Genomic DNA, 17,693 nt, shown 5'->3' with positions numbered 1-17,693 from the left:
GTGTTCAGCTATGCGAATCTTTAAAAGTCTCTTAGTTCTCCCCACGTAAAAACAATCCGCAAGGACACCATAACAAATAAACAACATATGACGAGTTGCAGGTGACAAACTCCTTGATGTCAAAAAGTTCATCTTCTGCATTCCTGATAGATGTCAGACCCGTAGTTACTAACCCTCACTGTCTTGCAGCACACACACTTCCTGCAGCAGTAAAAGCCCTGAAAATCAATTCTTGAAGAACGTTGGTCAGGGGGGTCTAATATTTTCTTAACGACCCGGTCACCAAAGTTCGGAGCCCTTCTATAGATGAATTTAGGATGTTGAGGTATTATTTCACCCAGGTGTCTATCCCTACATAAAATGTGCCAGTGCTTTCTAAAAATGGTTTCTTTGTACTGAAAGTGGAAGTTACATTTATCTCTCGGAATTTTGGCTACTTCCTAAATAGTTTGATTTAGGGTGTCATCTTTATAACCCTTTTGTTTAAATTTTTCCCTGAGAGTATTAGCTTGGGCATGATAGTCATCTATTTTGGAACAATTTCTTCGTATTCGCAACATTTGCCCCTTCGGGTTATTTCTTATCCATGCAGGGTGATGACCGCTCCTGATGGACAAGTAACTGTTGCGATCCATAGGTTTAAAGTACACTTTAGTGTACAATACATTCAAGTTCTTTTCGATAGTGACATCGAGAAAATGAACCCTTTCATCACTGATCTGGTAGTCCAATCTGATGCTATTGGTATTAAGATTTCGGTCCTCCAGACACTATAGTAGTAATAACTATTCATCAAGACCACCACAACATGAGAGAGGTGGACATTCACAATTGAACTATGATTATGGCTACCAATCACCTCGATCAAATAGGGTGAATGGCCCATAATACCAATCCCCCTGTTCCTATAGGGGGAGTGGTCCACAAAATTATCGAAGTCAAGCTAACTACCAAGCCTGGCATCACTACCCTCCCCCACCCAATCCTTACCCGGATCCAAGGATTGAATTACCTTTGTATAACAGATACCAACATTTAGCTAATGATGATTATTACAGTGACTACTACCATAATTCGCCTTTTTTAGGACAACGGGGGAGGGGGGAGGGACACCGAGGAGGAACACTCATCTAACAAACCACCGTGGCGAAAAAAGGGATGGGCCTTCCCATCCCCATCCCCTAAACAAGGAAGCATTACCCTTCCAAAGAGAGGAAGAGGATTAGGGCAAGGAGGCGTAAGCAATCCAAAAAAATGAATGAGGGACAAATAAATACTGGCATATTCAATTTAAGTGATGTCCAGTTAAATCAACAGGAGCTGAACATATTGAATTTGGGCTTGAAATGTGCACCAAAGAAAGTGATGAATAAGTTTGAGGTTTACATTGACACACACAAATTCATAAGGACCTTAAACATGAAAAAATACTTTTTAAGCCATCCGGCGGACCCCACAAAGAGGATGACCAGTCTGTCGGATAGAGTTGATAGTGGCTTAAAAAATAAGTCAACCTTTAATCCCCAGAATCCAAGCAACCATTTCATTGAGGTATTTAAAAACCTTGTTTTGAAGGACATTGAGGATTTGACCCCCAAAAAAAGGGTTAATCCTGAATATATTATAGAGGGTATCAAGTCATTGGAAAATAAGAAAAATGTGGTCATTCGACCAGCAGATAAAGGGGGGGGGGTCATTGTTATGGATAAATGTTATTATCATAACCAGTTGATGAACTTTTGAGCGACCAGACTACTTATAAGAAATTATCCTCTGATCCAACTGAACCCTATAGGATTCAATTAAACTCTTTAGTTGAATGGGGCTATGGAATCAATGCCCTCAACTTGAAAGAAAAAAGATACTTTGTCCCTAGTGCATGCAGAATCCCGGTGATCTACACTTTACCTAAGATCCATAAGGACATGCAAAACCCGCCAGAATGACCAATAGTGAATGGGATTGGATCAGTGACGGCGAGGTTGGGCGAATACTTGGATAAATTCCTCCAGTCCAGTGTTAAAGTAACACGAGCGTATTTGAAAGATACATCTGAGTTACTACAACTATTGGAATTAGTTGAATTAAGTACATCTGTTGTAACATACTTGGTGACGGCTGACGTTGCCTCATTGTACACCATTATACAACATGAGGATGCAGCTCTGGCCCTAAATTGGGCACTAAGTAGGAGGGATGATATACCCCATAGGCAAAAATGCTTTTTAGGCCAAGTACTCGATTTCTGCATGACACACAATTACTTTTGGTTTAACGGCCATTTTTTCTCTCAAAAAGTAGGGGTAGCTATGGGAGCTAGGTATGCGCCCAGTATAGCCAACCTTTTAGTGGCTGAATGGGAGGATAGGCGCATATTTAGCCATCATGGACCCCAGTTGAGATTTTGCCGCAGGTTCATTGATGACCTCCTATTTATTTGGGAGGGCTCAAGGGAATCTGTGGTGCAACTTTTTGGACGACCTAAATCTTAATACCAATAGCATCAGATTGGACTACCAGATCAGTGATGAAAGGGTTCATTTTCTCGATATCACTATCGAAAAGAACTTGAATGTATTGTACACTAAAGTGTACTTTAAACCTATGGATCACAACAGTTACTTAACCATCAGGAGCGGTCATCACCCTGCATGGATAAGAAATATCCCGAAGGGGCAAATGTTGCGAATATGAAGAAATTGTTCCAAAATAGATGACTATCATGCCCAAGCTAATACTCTCAGGGAAAAATTTAAACAATAGGGTTATAAAGATGACACCCTAAATCAAACTATTTAGGAAGTAGCCAAAATTCCGAGAGATAAATGTTTAAAGAAACAAATTGATCAAGTCTTGAATGACCAACATCAATGGGGATTCATTTCGAACTTCCACTTTCAGTACAAATAAGTCAAAACCATTTTTAGAAAGCACTGGCACATTTTGTGTAGGGATAGACACCTGGGTGAAATAATACCTCAACATCCTAAATTCATCTACAGAAGGGCCCCGAACTTTGGTGACCGGGTCGTTAAGAAAATATTAGACCCCCCTGACCAACGTTCTTCAAGAATTTTTTTAGGGCTTTTACTGCTGCAGGAAGTGTGTGTGCTGCAAGACAGTGAGGGTCAGTAATTGGGGTCTGACTTCTATCGGGAATGCAGAGGATGAACTTTTTGACATCAAGGAGTTTATCACCTGCAACTCGTCATATGTTGTTTATTTATGTAGTTATGGTGTCCTTGAGGATTGTTTTACGTGGGTTGAACTAAGAGACTTTTAAAGATTCGGATAGCTGAACACCTGACAAATATTAAGAATGGTTACAAGTTCCACAGTGTATCCCTGCATTTTAGGGACAAACACAATCAGGACCCTTCCTTACACCAGTTCTGTGGGATTGATTGTGTTCACCCTGCCTGGAGGGGTTCTAATCGTATAAGAGATTTATCTCAGAGAGAGACCCGCTGGACCTTTCCTTTAAAATCTCTTGCCCCTAGGGGGTTAAATATAGAACTAGACCTCAATTGCTTCATTAGTAATATCTAGGGGATTATATATTTAACATGCGATGGATTATGTAGTCATACATGTTTAATTTTTATTTAAGCCTGACACACCGTGCTCTAAAGTGTTGGGAACCGATGGTTTGTGTTGTCTCTCTTTTGACTGATGCTTATTAGAGGGTGAACTCCTTTTTGTTATGTCCCGTTTTTTTTTTTCTCCTTTTTAGATTTTAATTAGTTTTTACTTGTAATGTGTTGCTCTTGTATCCCATCACTATTTTATTATGCTTTCTCACACTTTATTAGGATACGTGCATATTTTTATATTATAGTTAGATGTTATCAGCTTTTTATTAGTTAAACTCTGGAATGACAGCTCCCTGTTGCAAGTCTAATTTATGATGTACTGTTTGCCCTCGTACAGTTAATGTTTCTCTCTATCATTGACCGGTTAGTGCTGCTGCGGGGACACGAGGAGTGCACATGTGCAGTATAGAGGGTGTCACTACATCATGTTACAACATACTAACATACAGATGATAATCATGTATTTTAATATGGTTATCTTTTTATATCTTTAGCTTTGCCATGCGTCTAGTTAATTGTGATGATTTTCACTTGCTATGCTCAGTTTGTTTAACAGCCGTTCTTTCCAGTTAAATGTCTGGATTTTCCTGCTGTGGGGTCATGAGGTGTACGTGTGCGCAGTTCAGCGAGCGGCGCCTCATTCTTTACTAGGGTATATAAGGATTGATTGTCATGCCGTTCAGTCAATCCCATGAGTAAGTCCTTGCGACAAAACATGTCGGGGGCGTGACTGTGTGGCAATCAACTACATTGACGCAGGACTGCGCATTACATACCAGCAAGTTGACGAGCAAGTTTAGATCCAGGACCAAGGGAGGGGTGAGATTCAACCATTTGCCTGCACACCTTAGGTCCGCCGTGGCCACATTATCCGCTGCTCTGGAGGTTTTAAAAGTTTGCCTTAGTCACTTTTGCTGATCTTTATCTTTTACCATGTGAGTGTAAATTTTGGAGTTTTGTTTAGTGATTTTATTAAAACATTTTTTACGGTATTACACTATTGGTACACCTCTTTCATTTACATGTGGAGAGTAAATGGGACACACCGCTGATGTTTGGATACTTGTTTTAAAACCCTGTCCATGTGGTTTGAATGCGCTTTAGCCTTACATGAGAATGTAGGCATTGGAATTCGGTGAGTGCATTTCTTTTGGGGAGTGGAATCACAGACACACTGGTGTGGTGGATGGAATATGAAAATTTTACATCGATTGTGGATCCCCTTCAATATTTTATGGACTCTTTTTTTCACATTATTTCTTCATTTTGTGGATTCATAATTTTCACTTGTCACGGGGTGTTAATTGTTATAACAGACTTATTGTTTCAATATTTCGTTTTTTAGCATATATCATGTATATTTATATTTTCAATTTAGAATTTTTTTCAGTCACATGTCACTTTTAGGTGATTCAACACCTTTTTGAATTAACACTCAACGCCGCTATTTTGACTGTGTGTCACTATTCGACCATTGCATATTGACCAGTAGTTAGAATTCAGCTTTCATATTTGTTTTTTGTTAAGTGGCAGCTCTTAGTTAAAATCGACTATCCAGAGGCGCAGTGGTGGTATTTTTGAGTAGTGGTGCTTTTTTCTCAACTATACCAACAGGAATATATATAGCTGGCTATTGCAGTAAGAAGCAATGGAAGGCTAACAACAGCTACAAACAAGGCCAAAGATAAATCCAAGGGAAAAACCAAGCTTATCTTACCAACCAGCCCGCAGACAACCAAATAATCTGTCTAACAGTATGTGTTAAAAGCAGGGGTTTAGTCTGCACACATTTGCAAATGCATGGGTAAGCTGCAGAGCCTCGTCAAGGCAACCCCCTGCCTGCTTTTAACGCATACTGTTAGACAGGTTATTTGGTTGTCTGCGGGCTGGTCGGTAAGTTAAGCTTGGTTTTTCCCTTGGATTTATGCTTGGCATTGTTGGTAAATCTAGGTATCCCATTGAAGTTAATACATATACACATATATATAATTTTTGTATAAGCTAGCTAATCCTTTACATGAGCAACAACTATATAACGTGAATACATTCTTATTTTAGATCTGATAATTCCCATAATCTATGTATGTTGGACAATCCAGATTAAAAACAAATAGAGTCTCAGCGTGCTCCCTGGGTTCATTTAGGACTCCAAGATTCCTTGTAAGTCAATGTATTTGTCATAATCTTTATTCACAATGTAGTATAGTTATATACACACACTTGTGTTTGTAATGTTAAATATATCCCTCAAATAAAAAAAAGCACCACTGCCCCATCTATAGCTGGCCATCGCCGTAAGCAGCTTTGGAGTGTGACATAAGGTATAAACAGGGCCAAGGATAAATCCAAGGGAAAAAAACAAGCTTACTTACCGACCAGCTCACAGACAACCAAATCAACCTGTCTAACAGTATGATTTAAAAGCCGGTGTTTAGTCTGCATGCATTTGCAAATGCATGTGTAAGCCACAGATCCTTGCCACGGCACCCTGGTATCTGTGGTACCTAACACTAACTTATAATGGGGCATACACACGGTCAGACTTTTCGTCTACAAAAGTCCAACGGACGCCGACGGACTAAAGCTGGCTGGTAATCCGATCATGTGTGGGCTTCCCCGGACTTTCAGCTGACTTTTTCAGCCTCAAATCCGAACGGACTTTAGATTTGAAACATGCTTCAAATCTTTACGTCGTAACTACGACGGACCCCGAAATCCGCTTGTCTGTGTGCTAGTCCCACGGACAAAAACCCACGCTAGGGCAGCTATTGGCTACTGGCTATGAACTTCCTTATTTTAGTCTGGTGTACGTCATCACGTACGAATCCGTCGGACTTTTGTGTGGTCATGTGTAGGCAAGTCCGTTCGTTAGAAAGTCTGCCACAAGTCCGCCGCAAGTCTGCCGGAAGTCTGTCGGACAGGCTGTCGGACTTTTGTAGACGAAAAGTCCGACCGTGTGTATGCCCCATAAGTGTCTTCACAGTGGAAGCACGTGCATTCTGATGGATAAATGGAGGGCAGGTGGACTGAAGGGGAGCCCAGCCCTTCTTAAAGGTACAGGAGCACATGGCCAGCTATAGATGGGGCAGTGGCGCTTTTTTGTATCACTGTATATTGGTCAGGCAACGCACTGACACCTTCGCACTCATTGAGCTACATGCTGGGTGCTCAGTGTGTTCCTGTACCTGAGTGCGCACACAGGATCGCACTCAGAATCATAATCATTCCAAACCACCTAAATCACAGAGTATTCAACCTATCACTAATGCACCCTCTACTCTATTATTATTACTATACAGGATTTATATAGCTTCGACAGTTTACACAGCACTTTACAACATTAGGGTAGACAGTACGATACAGGGGGGGATCAGAGAGCCCTGCTCATTAGACCTTACAATCTAGGAGGGAGGGTCAAATTATACAAAAGGGTAATAGCTGTGGGAGATGAGCTAATGGAGAAAATAGTGCAGTTGTTAGAAGGAGGCAGGATAGGCTTCTCTGAAGAGGAAAGTTTTCAGGGATCACCTAAAAGTGGATAAATTTGGAGACATTCTGACAGATTGGGGTAGCGAATTCCAGAGGATGGGCGAGGCTCGGGAGAAGTCCTGGAGGTGGATATGGGAGGAGGTGATGAGGGAGCTACAGAGCAGGAGGTCTTGGGAGGAATGAAGAGGGCGATTAGGCTGGTATTTTGAGACTAGGCTAGTGATATAGCTGGGGGCAGAGTTGTGGATGGCTTTGTAACTTATTGTTAGTAGTTTGAATTTAATTCATTTGGCAAGTGGCAGCCAATGGAGAGATTGACAGAGAGGGGTAGCAGACACTGTGCAGTTTGTAAGGTGGATGAGTCTGGCAGCAGCATTCATGATGGACTGAAGGAGGGATAGTCTATTTAAAGGTAAGCCAATGAGGAGGGAGTTGCAGTAGTCAAGGTGAGAGATAACCAGGGAGTGAATCAGGAGCTTTGTGGTTTCATTGGTTAGAAAGGGATGTAGTTTAGAGATGTTGCGGACTTTAAGGCGGCAAGCTTTGGAAAGTGATTGGATGTGGGGCCAAAAGGAGAGTTTAGAGTCCAGGATAACACCTAGCACGCTGACATGTGGGGATGGGTGGATGGTTGTGCCATTGCTCTCGACAGATGAGCCAGGGGAAGAGGCACGTGGGGGAGGAAATATTATAAGTTCGGTTTTGGACAAGTTGAGTTTGAGGAAGTGGTGTGACATCCTTACAGATATGTCTGTTAGTAAGTTAGTGATGCGTGGGGAGACTGATGGAGTGAGTTAAGGGGTGGAGAGATAGATTTGTGTATCGTCAGCGTAGAAATGATATTGAAAGCCGTGAGAGGCTATCAGCTGACCCAGGCAAGAGGTGTAGATTGAAAATAAAAGAGGTCTAAGAACAGAACCTTGGGGGACCCCGACGGAGAAGGGAAGAGGAGTGGAGGAAGTAGAATTGTAAGTGACACTGAAGGCGCATTGGGATAGGTAGGATGAGAGCCACTGAAGAGCACAGTCAAGGAGACCAAGGGAGTAAAGTTTTTTGAGGAAGAGGGGGTGGTCAACCGTGTCAAAGGCAGCTGAAAGGTCCAGAAGTAGGAGTACAGAATAGTGTCCATTGGTTTTTGCAGTTAGTAGGTCATTTGTAAGTTTTAAAAGAGCAGTTTCTGTGGAGTGCTGAGGGCGAAATCCCGATTGAAGGGGATCAAGAAGGTTATTTTTAATGAAGTGGTCACTCAGTTGGTTGTAAGCCAGGCATTCAAGGAGTTTAGAGGAAAAGAGGAGCAAGGAGATAGGGCGTAGGTTGTTAAGATTGGTGGGGTCCAAGGACGGCTTTTTAAGTATGGGGGTGACCAGTGCATGTTTTAGAGCATTGGGGAAAATGCCAGAGGTGAGGGAGAGATTGAAGATGTGAGTTAGAGAGTGTAGGATAGAGTCAGAGAGCGACCATAGTGTTTGAGAGGGAATAGAGTCCAGGGGGCAGGTGGTTAGGTGGTTAGGTGGGTGTTAGAAAGGAGTTTAGCAACTTCGTCTGTAGTAGCAGATTTGAATAAGGGGAGTGTCAATTGTATCTGTCGATATGGGGTCTTAACTAGGGGAGATACCCGTAGAGTGGAGATTTCATCACGGATTGTATCAATCTTGTTTTTGAAGTGATTAGCAATCCAGTGAGTGAGTCAGTGGGTGGAGGCGGTGGAGGATGAAGTAGAGAGTTGAAGGTAGAGAATAGTTTATGGGGACTGGATGAGAAGTTGTTAATAAGAGTTGTAAAATAGGTCTGCTTGGCAGTGTGGAAGAAAGAATAATATTTTTGGAGGGCAGATTTGTATTGGTTGAAGTCTTTGAGAGACTAATGCCGCGTACACACGGTCGGACTTTCCGGCATACTTGGTCCGGCGGACCAGAGTGTGCCGGACAATCCGCCCGTGTGTAGGCACCGGCGGACTTTTCCGGCGGACTTTTTCCCAAAAGCCCGCCGGACCTAGATTTGAAGAAAGTTCTAAATCTTTCCGCCGGACTCAGTTTCGGGCGGAAAGTCCGCTCGTGTGTGTGCTGGTCCGACGGAAAGCCCGCTCGTGTGTAGGCTGGTCCGACGGACCAGATACAACACGAGGGCAGGGTATTGCATCTCACGCTCGCTGCAATAGGAAAAACACATTTTCCTATTGCGGCGAGCGCGGGGCATACCAGGCCCTTAGGTCTGGTATGGATTATAAAGGGGAACCCCGCTACGCCGAAAAAACGGCGTGGGGTCCCCCTAAAATCCATACCAGACCCCGATCCGAGCACGCAGCCTGGCCGGTCAGGAAAGGGGGTGGGGACGAGCGAGCGCCCCCCCCCCCTCCTGAACCGTACCAGGCCGCATGCCCTCAACATGGGGGTGGGTGCTTTGGGGGAGGGGGGCGCCCTGCGCCCCCCCCCCCAAAGCACCTTGTCCCCATGTTGATGAGGACAAGGGCCTCTTCCCGACAACCCTGGCCGTTGGTTGTCGGGGTCTGCGGGCGGGGGCTTATCGGAATCTGGGAGCCCCCTTTAATAAGGGGGCCCCCAGATCCCGGCCCCCCACCCTATGTAAATGAGTATGGGGTACATGGTACCCCTACCCATTTACCTAGGAAAAATGTGTAAGTAATAAAACACACTACACAGGTTTTTAAAATATTTTATTAAACAGCTCCGGGGGGGATCTTCCTCCGGCTTCGGGTGTCTTCTTCCGGCTTCGGGGGTCCCTCCGCTTCATCTTCTCCCGGCGTCCGGTTGGTTCTTCTCCGCTCTCTTCTCCCGGTGTTCCTGTTCTTCGGCCGGCTCCTCTGCTGTCTTCAAGTAGCTCTCTTGCCAGCAGAGGTCCGGACTTCTGGGCTTCTGGGCTTCTGGGCTTCTGGGCTTCTCTTCCCCAGATGTTGACACGACGCTCTCTCCTGCTGGACTGCTCTCCGAGGGCTGCGTTGTGACTTATATAGGTGGAGACCCCGCCCCCTTTTGATGTCACAGTCCCTGGGCATGCTGGGACTGTGACGTTTTAGGGGGCGTGGTCAACATCACCCAGTGACCACGCCCCCTAAAACGTCACAGTCCCAGCATGCCCAGGGACTGTGACATCAAAAGGGGGCGGGGTCTCCACCTATATAAGTCACAACGCAGCCCTCGGAGAGCAGTCCAGCAGGAGAGAGCGTCGTGTCAACATCTGGGGAAGAGAAGCCCAGAAGCCCAGAAGCCCAGAAGCCCAGAAGTCCGGACCTCTGCTGGCAAGAGAGCTACTTGAAGACAGCAGAGGAGCCGGCCGAAGAACAGGAACACCGGGAGAAGAGAGCGGAGAAGAACCAACCGGACGCCGGGAGAAGATGAAGCGGAGGGACCCCCGAAGCCGGAAGAAGACACCCGAAGCCGGAGGAAGATCCCCCCCCCGGAGCTGTTTAATAAAATATTTTAAAAACCTGTGTGGTGTGTTTTATTACTTACACTTTTTTCCTAGGTAAATGGGTAGGGGTACCATGTACCCCATACTCATTTACATAGGGTGGGGGGCCGGGATCTGGGGGCCCCCTTATTAAAGGGGGCTCCCAGATTCCGATAAGCCCCCGCCCGCAGACCCCGACAACCAACGGCCAGGGTTGTCGGGAAGAGGCCCTTGTCCTCATCAACATGGGGACAAGGTGCTTTGGGGGGGGGGGCCCCGCAGGGTGCCCCCCTCCCCCAAAGCACCCACCCCCCATGTTGAGGGCATGCGGCCTGGTACGGTTCAGGAGGGGGGGGGCGCTCGCTCGTCCCCACCCCCTTTCCTGACCGGCCAGGCTGCGTGCTCGGATCGGGGTCTGGTATGGATTTTAGGGGGGCCCCACGCCGTTTTTTCGGCGTAGCGGGGTTCCCCTTTATAATCCATACCAGACCTAAGGGCCTGGTATGCCCCGCGACGGGGCTCGCAAGGTGTCAATCTAGCCGATAAAAGCGGCAAGATTGACATCCTTTTCTAGTCCCGTCGCACCTGAGTCACGTTCAAAATGAACGGACTTGTCCGTGTGTGGGCAAGTCCATTCATTCTGAAAGTCCGCCGGAACTCCGGCGAAAGTCCGTCGGAAAGACGGGCGGACTTAGCCCGCCGGAAAATCCCGGCGTGTGTGGGCAAGTCCGTTCGTTTTAAAGTCCGGCGCACCTGGCGGACAAAGTCCGTCGGAAAGTGTGCCGGACCAAGTAGGATAGAAAGTCCGCTCGTGTGTACGCGGCATTAGTCTTGTGCCACAGATGCTCAAGAGCGCGACTATGTTTTTTGAGAATTTTAGTGTTATCTGTTTGCCAGGGTTGTAGGGGTCGAGGCCTGATTCTGCATGTAGTGAAGGGAGCAAGCTTGTCCAGGGTGGAGGACAGGAATTTATTGTAGATGGAAGTGGCTTGGTTAGGGCAGGACAGGGGAGAGATTTTGTCACAGAGGTGGTCAGTAGCAGAATAGAGGAGAAAAGAGTTGAAGTTGCGAAAGTTTCTACGGGTGATGGTTAGGCGATTGGAGGGAAAGGTGGTGGAAGACAGGGAGAGAGAGAAACGAATAAGGTGATGGTCGGAGAGAGGAAAAGGATTGTTTGAGAAGTTGCATAGAGTGCAAAAAAAGCGCACTTACCAAAAAGAACGAATAAAACAGCATGTAATATAAATCAGCCGGCCGGCCTGCATGCACCCGTTCGCAATGGGATAGAAACGATGACGTCAGCGGCAGCATAGAGGGAGGATCACCCGGGACTCACCGACAACAAGGCCCAATAACTCAGCAATGGGAACCCAGGGGAATAAGAAACATATCCTCCATAGTGTGAATCCGCTTGAATAGTTTATTGAAAACAGTAAAAGTAGCGCACTTACCAAAAAGAACGAATAAAACAGCATGTAATATAAATCAGCCGGCCGGCCTGCATGCACCCGTTCGCAATGGGATAGAAACGATGACGTCAGCGGCAGACGCGCTGACGTCATCGTTTCTATCCCATTGCGAACGGGTGCATGCAGGCCGGCCGGCTGATTTATATTACATGCTGTTTTATTAGTTCTTTTTGGTAAGTGCGCTACTTTTACTGTTTTCAATAAACTATTCAAGCGGATTCACACTATGGAGGATATGTTTCTTATTCCCCTGGGTTCCCATTGCTGAGTTATTGGGCCTTGTTGTCGGTGAGTCCCGGGTGATCCTCCCTCTATGCTGAGACAGATGGTGATGTCCCCACTGAGTGGATTTCTGGCATAAGCTTCATTACAGCTTACCTCTGGTAAACATATATCTACATAGGTGGTGGATTCTTCTCACAAGATGTTTTTATTCACTGAAGTTTCCAATCACTATTGGTGGAACATATTGCAATAAGGACTGTTGATATCAGAAGTCACTTTTACTATCACGGACTTTACCTTTTTTTGTCACTTTTTATATTTATCTGCATCCAGTTTTATAGCACATTTCTCTGATTATTTTTCACATATATATTGTGTTGATATTTAATTTATTTTATATTGATCACTTTACAGCATTCAAAATAATTGAGGATTCATTGATTGCTTATATTTAGCGCGGTTCTTTTATGTATTGTGTTTGTTAGCAAGTGTGCTTAGAGTTAGAAAGAAGTGATGAGTGCAGTAATAGGGGGAGTGGAGAAGTGAGGGTGATATGTACAGATTGTAGCAGAGCAGAGGGGTGAAGAAAAGTGAGTTTGAGGAGAGAGGCTGCAATTGTGAAGAGGAGGAGAGGTAAAGAGTGCATGTTTCAGAGAGGAAGATGAGATAATTTGGAAATGAGGTCACCTGCTGTTTGCTGTGGTTTGCTTTGTGCAAATCACTGAAGTGCTAGAGCAGAAGTGCCACTTATTTAAAGAACCCCACTTCTTTGGAAGAACCCCCTGTATGTGCAGCCCCCTGTATGTGTTCCCCCATAAAGAAGGCCTTGTTTTTATACTGTGTTGGGTGTGAGTTTAATCTGGCAATTAATCAATCAGGAGGTAATATTAGGCACACAGCTAGCAGAGCAAATCTTTTCACATCACATTCAAACTGCAAGAGGACTAAAAGGCCAAAATTGTAAAGATAGGGGAACCCATAATTTAGGTAAGACTTAATAGCTAAATAAACATTGAAATAATGTGAGCATGGCTACAGATGGAGTTGAAACAGCGGTGACAAACAGATTTACCAACTATGCATGTGAGCAGTCAGTCAATGTTCAGTTTGAAGGACATGGGAGTATAAACACAGATTTACCAAATATGCATGTGAGCAGTCAGTCAATATTCAGTTTGAAGGACATTGGAGTATAAACGCAGATTTTCCAAATATTGCATGTGAGCAGTCAGTCAATGTTCAGTTTGAAGGACATGGGAGTATAAACACAGATTTACCAAATATGCATGTGAGCAGTCAGTCAATATTCAGTTTGAAGGACATTGGAGTATAAACGCAGATTTTCCAAATATTGCATGTGAGCAGTCAGTCAATGTTCAGTTTGAAGGACATGGGAGTATAAACACAGATTTACCTGTGAAGAGAGAAGAAAATGTTCAGATGGATGGTACAAGCAGCGCTATATTTTGGCCTAGGCCGACAAGGCCCAGGCCTAAGGCGGCACTTTGCGGGGGGGGGCGAAAAAGCCCCCCGACCTGCCTCGCTGAGTCCTGGCTCCCGCGACCATCTCCTGCATACATGCAGCTCCCGGCGGCTGGCTTGCTGCAGCGGTACGATAGTATGGTGTATCGGCGGCGACAGCGTGCTTGGCAGGGGGGCGGGGGGGAGGCGGAGCGGCTGGTGACTGTCTGCATGTAATTGGACTGGCGGAGGTGGAGCCTAAAGCTCCGCCTACCCTCCTCCGTGCGGCTTTTGCTCACTGCATCATCTACTGGGGCGGGGTCTGTCTGATGACGGGAGGAGGAGGAGAGAGAGAAGCACGAGGGGAACCCCCTTGCCAGGGCAGCAGGTACAACTGAATAAATTACTCTTGCTTTTCTAATGTTCCTGTGCCAAGCAGCCAATCTGTGCTTAATATGGAAATGAATATACAGATCATGCTATTGCAATAAAAGTGATCCATGCTACAAACTCATTAAACAGTCCACCTTCAGTGAAAGTTCATGTACTGCAAAGTTTTTAGCATGGCTCACTTCATTGCAATAGCATGATCTGTATATTAATGACCTTTCACTGAATGTGGTCTGTTTAATGTGTTTGCATTGATTTCAGCATGTGCAAAGTGTTCCATGCATGCTGAAATCAATGCAAACTCATTAAAGAGGTTGAGGCTGCACTGATTGCCACTGATTCTTTCACTCTGGGGTGGGTGGACGTCGGCGGTTAACGGGCGCTATTTTTAGCGCTGCTTTACTGACTTTTTTAGCAGCTCTATTCGGCTGCTAGTGGGGCGGTTTTAACCCCCGCTAGTGGCCCAAAAAGGGTTGAAACTGCCTGAATAGCCCCGCTGCAGCAGCGGTTTGGTGGCGCTGCCCCACTGTTTTCAATGGGCAGGTGCGCTTTAGGAGCGGTGTATACACCACTCCTACAGCACTGCAAAGATGCGGCTTGCAGGACTATTTTTACCATCCTGCAAGCGCACCACTCCAATGTGAAAGCCCTCGAGCTTTCACACTGGAGAGACAGGAGAGGCTCTTTACAGGCACTATGCAGGCACTATTTTTAGCACTGTAGTGCCTGTAAAGTGCCTCAGTGTGAAAGCCTTAAGCTCCACTGATAAGGCAGCACTGATATGCTGCACTGATGGCCACTGATAAGCTGCACTAATGAGGCTGCAGTGATGGGCACTGATGAGGCTGCATTGATAGGCAATGGTGAGGCTGCATTATCGGGCACTGGTGAGGCTGCATTGATGGGCACTGGCATGACTGCACTGGTGAAGCTGCATTGATGGGCACTGGCGAGACTGCACTGATGGGCACTGGTGAGACTGCATTGATGGGCACTGCTGAGGCTGCATTGATGGGAACTGGTGAGGCTGCATTGATGGGCACTGATGAGTCTGCATTGATGGGCACTGGTGAGGCTGCATTGATGGGCACTGATGAGGCTGCATTGATGGGCACTGATGAGGCTGCATTGATGGGCACTGATGAGTCTGCATTGATGGGCACTGGTGAGGCTGCATTGATGGGCACTGATGAGTCTGCATTGATGGGCACTGGGGAAGCTGCATTTATAGGCACTGGTGAGGTTGCGTTGATGGACACTGGTGAGACGAAAAGGTGGAGCCTAAAAAGGAAGGGGTGTAGTTTACAGATGACAGGGCGGGTCATAAACAGAAAGGGGCGTGACCTTGACAAGAAGGGGTGAGTCATATTTAAATTAGGGGTGTGTGAGTTTAGTCAGGCCTAGGGCAGCACGAAACCTAAATACACCACTGGGTGCAAGAGCGGAAGTGCCACTTTTTTAAAGAACCCCACTTCTTTGGAAGAACCCCCTGTATGTGCAGCCCCCTGTATGTGAACCGACAGGGGTCACACAGTCCTCACTTTCTTTTCCATCTGTATCCTTACCTTTCTTGGGATCACAGCTATGTCAGGTAAGCAATACTAATTTAGTTATCACTAACTCACTGGCAGAAGTGAAATTAGCGTCCATTTTTTACCTCTACTCTGTTATTTTGTGAAAAAGACCAACACACCAGCAATGGCGGCCCGTCCAAAGAGGGCACATGGGCGCCGCCTCCCCTATCCATGCATCTACATGTCAGGGCACCGGACTATAGATTCCAATGCAGGGTGGGTGTTTTTTGAAGCACCTGATTAAAGCCAGAGGCTCTAATAGGCTTCAAAAAAGGTTGGGCACGGAGCGCAGAGCACTGCACTCCAATCTCACCCTGAAGTGTGACGATAGTGAATTCATTTTTGCTATTTTCACACTAAAGTTCCTCCCCACCAATCAGGAGGCAGGTCATGAGACCTGTTTCCCACTTGGCCAAAGAATCAGGTGATCCTATTGTATGCCTAGCACTTTGGTGGAAGAGGAGACATACGGTGGAGAAAGCTGTAGGAGCGGACATCTGGGGGGGTGTTGTCTCAGTGCCATGCTGCCGGGGGAGGGGTGTTGTTTGTTTTCCGCCCCCCCAAAAGAAGAACCCACCAGCCGCCACTGCACCCCAGACCCTCAATAATTTCTGACTCTAAAAATCAGTCTCAATTAGAGATAATAATTCTATCTTCCTATGAACTCACTGATGTTGAGTTCGTAGAAACAGATTTTGCATGAGGGGGTTAACATTTTGCCCCATTGAGCAGAGTGATACATTTGAAATTATTAAAGACATACATCTATTTGTTAGACGTCTAATGTTTAAGACTTTATATGACAATGATGATTCCAAATCAAACAAGACTGAAATACCGAACTCATCAGACACAAATGATTTTACCATCAACGATATAAGAATCCTTGCAAGATCAAATGGATTCATGGGAAGAGGGTCATGTGAATGAGGAACCTTTCCATGCCACTGATAATGCAATAAGAATAGAATTGAACTCAATTCAAACAAATGTGGAAGGCCCCCCCCCCCCACACAGTCTTATACTGTAAATCAAAATCATTCTCTGTATTAAATAGTAATCCAAATATTTGGGCCTTTCTACAACAAGTTACTAAGGAAATTGAGAATACAAATTGGAAAAAAAGTGGGCAAAAATTTTTAACAAATTCACAATATTAAGCTTTAAAAAAATTACAAAATTATCCAAATATCATAATAAAACCTGCAGACAAGGGGAAAATCTGGTTATTATGAACTATAGGGACTATGAATCCATGTGTTTGTCAATACTAAATAATAGAGAATGGTACAGACCGATTTCAATTACATGTCTGGACCATTACTATGATTAGTAGGGATGATCCGAACACCCCCCTGTTCCAGAACATGCGAACAGGCAAAAAATTTGTTCGAACACGCAACCACCGTTAAAGTCTATGGGACACGAACATGAATAATCAAAAGCGATAATTTTAAAGGCTTATATGCAAGTTATTGTCATAAAAAGTGTTTGGGGACCTGGGTCCTGCCCCAGGGGGCATGGATCAATGCAAAAAAAAGTTTTAAAAACGGCCATTTTTTTGGGGAGCAGTGATTTTAATAATGCTTAAAGTGAAACAATAAAAGTGTAATATTCCTTTAAATTTCATACCTGGGGGGTGTCTATAGTATTCCTGTAAAGGGGCGCATGTTTCCCGTGTTTAGAACAGTCTGACAGCAAAATGACATTTCAAAGGAAAAAAAGTCATTTAAAACTACTCGCAGCTATTAATGAATTGCCAGTCCGACAATACACATAAAAGTTCATTGATAAAAACGGCATGGGAATTCCCCACAGGGGAACCCCGAACCAAAATTTTTTTAAAAAAATGGCGTGGGGGTCCCCCTAAATTCCATACCAGGCCCTTCAGGTCTGGTATGGATATTAAGGGGAACCCCGGCCAAAATTTTTTAAAAAATTGGCGTGGGGTCCCCCAAAAAATCCATACCAGACCCTTATCTGAGCATGCAACCTGGCAGGCCGCAGGAAAAGAGGGGGGGACGAGAGAGCGCCCCCCCTCATGAACCGTACCAGGCCACATGCCCTCAACATTGGGAGGGAGC

Source organism: Aquarana catesbeiana, linkage group LG02 (assembly GCF_042186555.1).
Source record: "Aquarana catesbeiana isolate 2022-GZ linkage group LG02, ASM4218655v1, whole genome shotgun sequence".
In the NCBI taxonomy this organism is placed as follows: Eukaryota; Metazoa; Chordata; class Amphibia; order Anura; family Ranidae; genus Aquarana; species Aquarana catesbeiana.
This window is presented reverse-complemented; position numbering follows the sequence as displayed.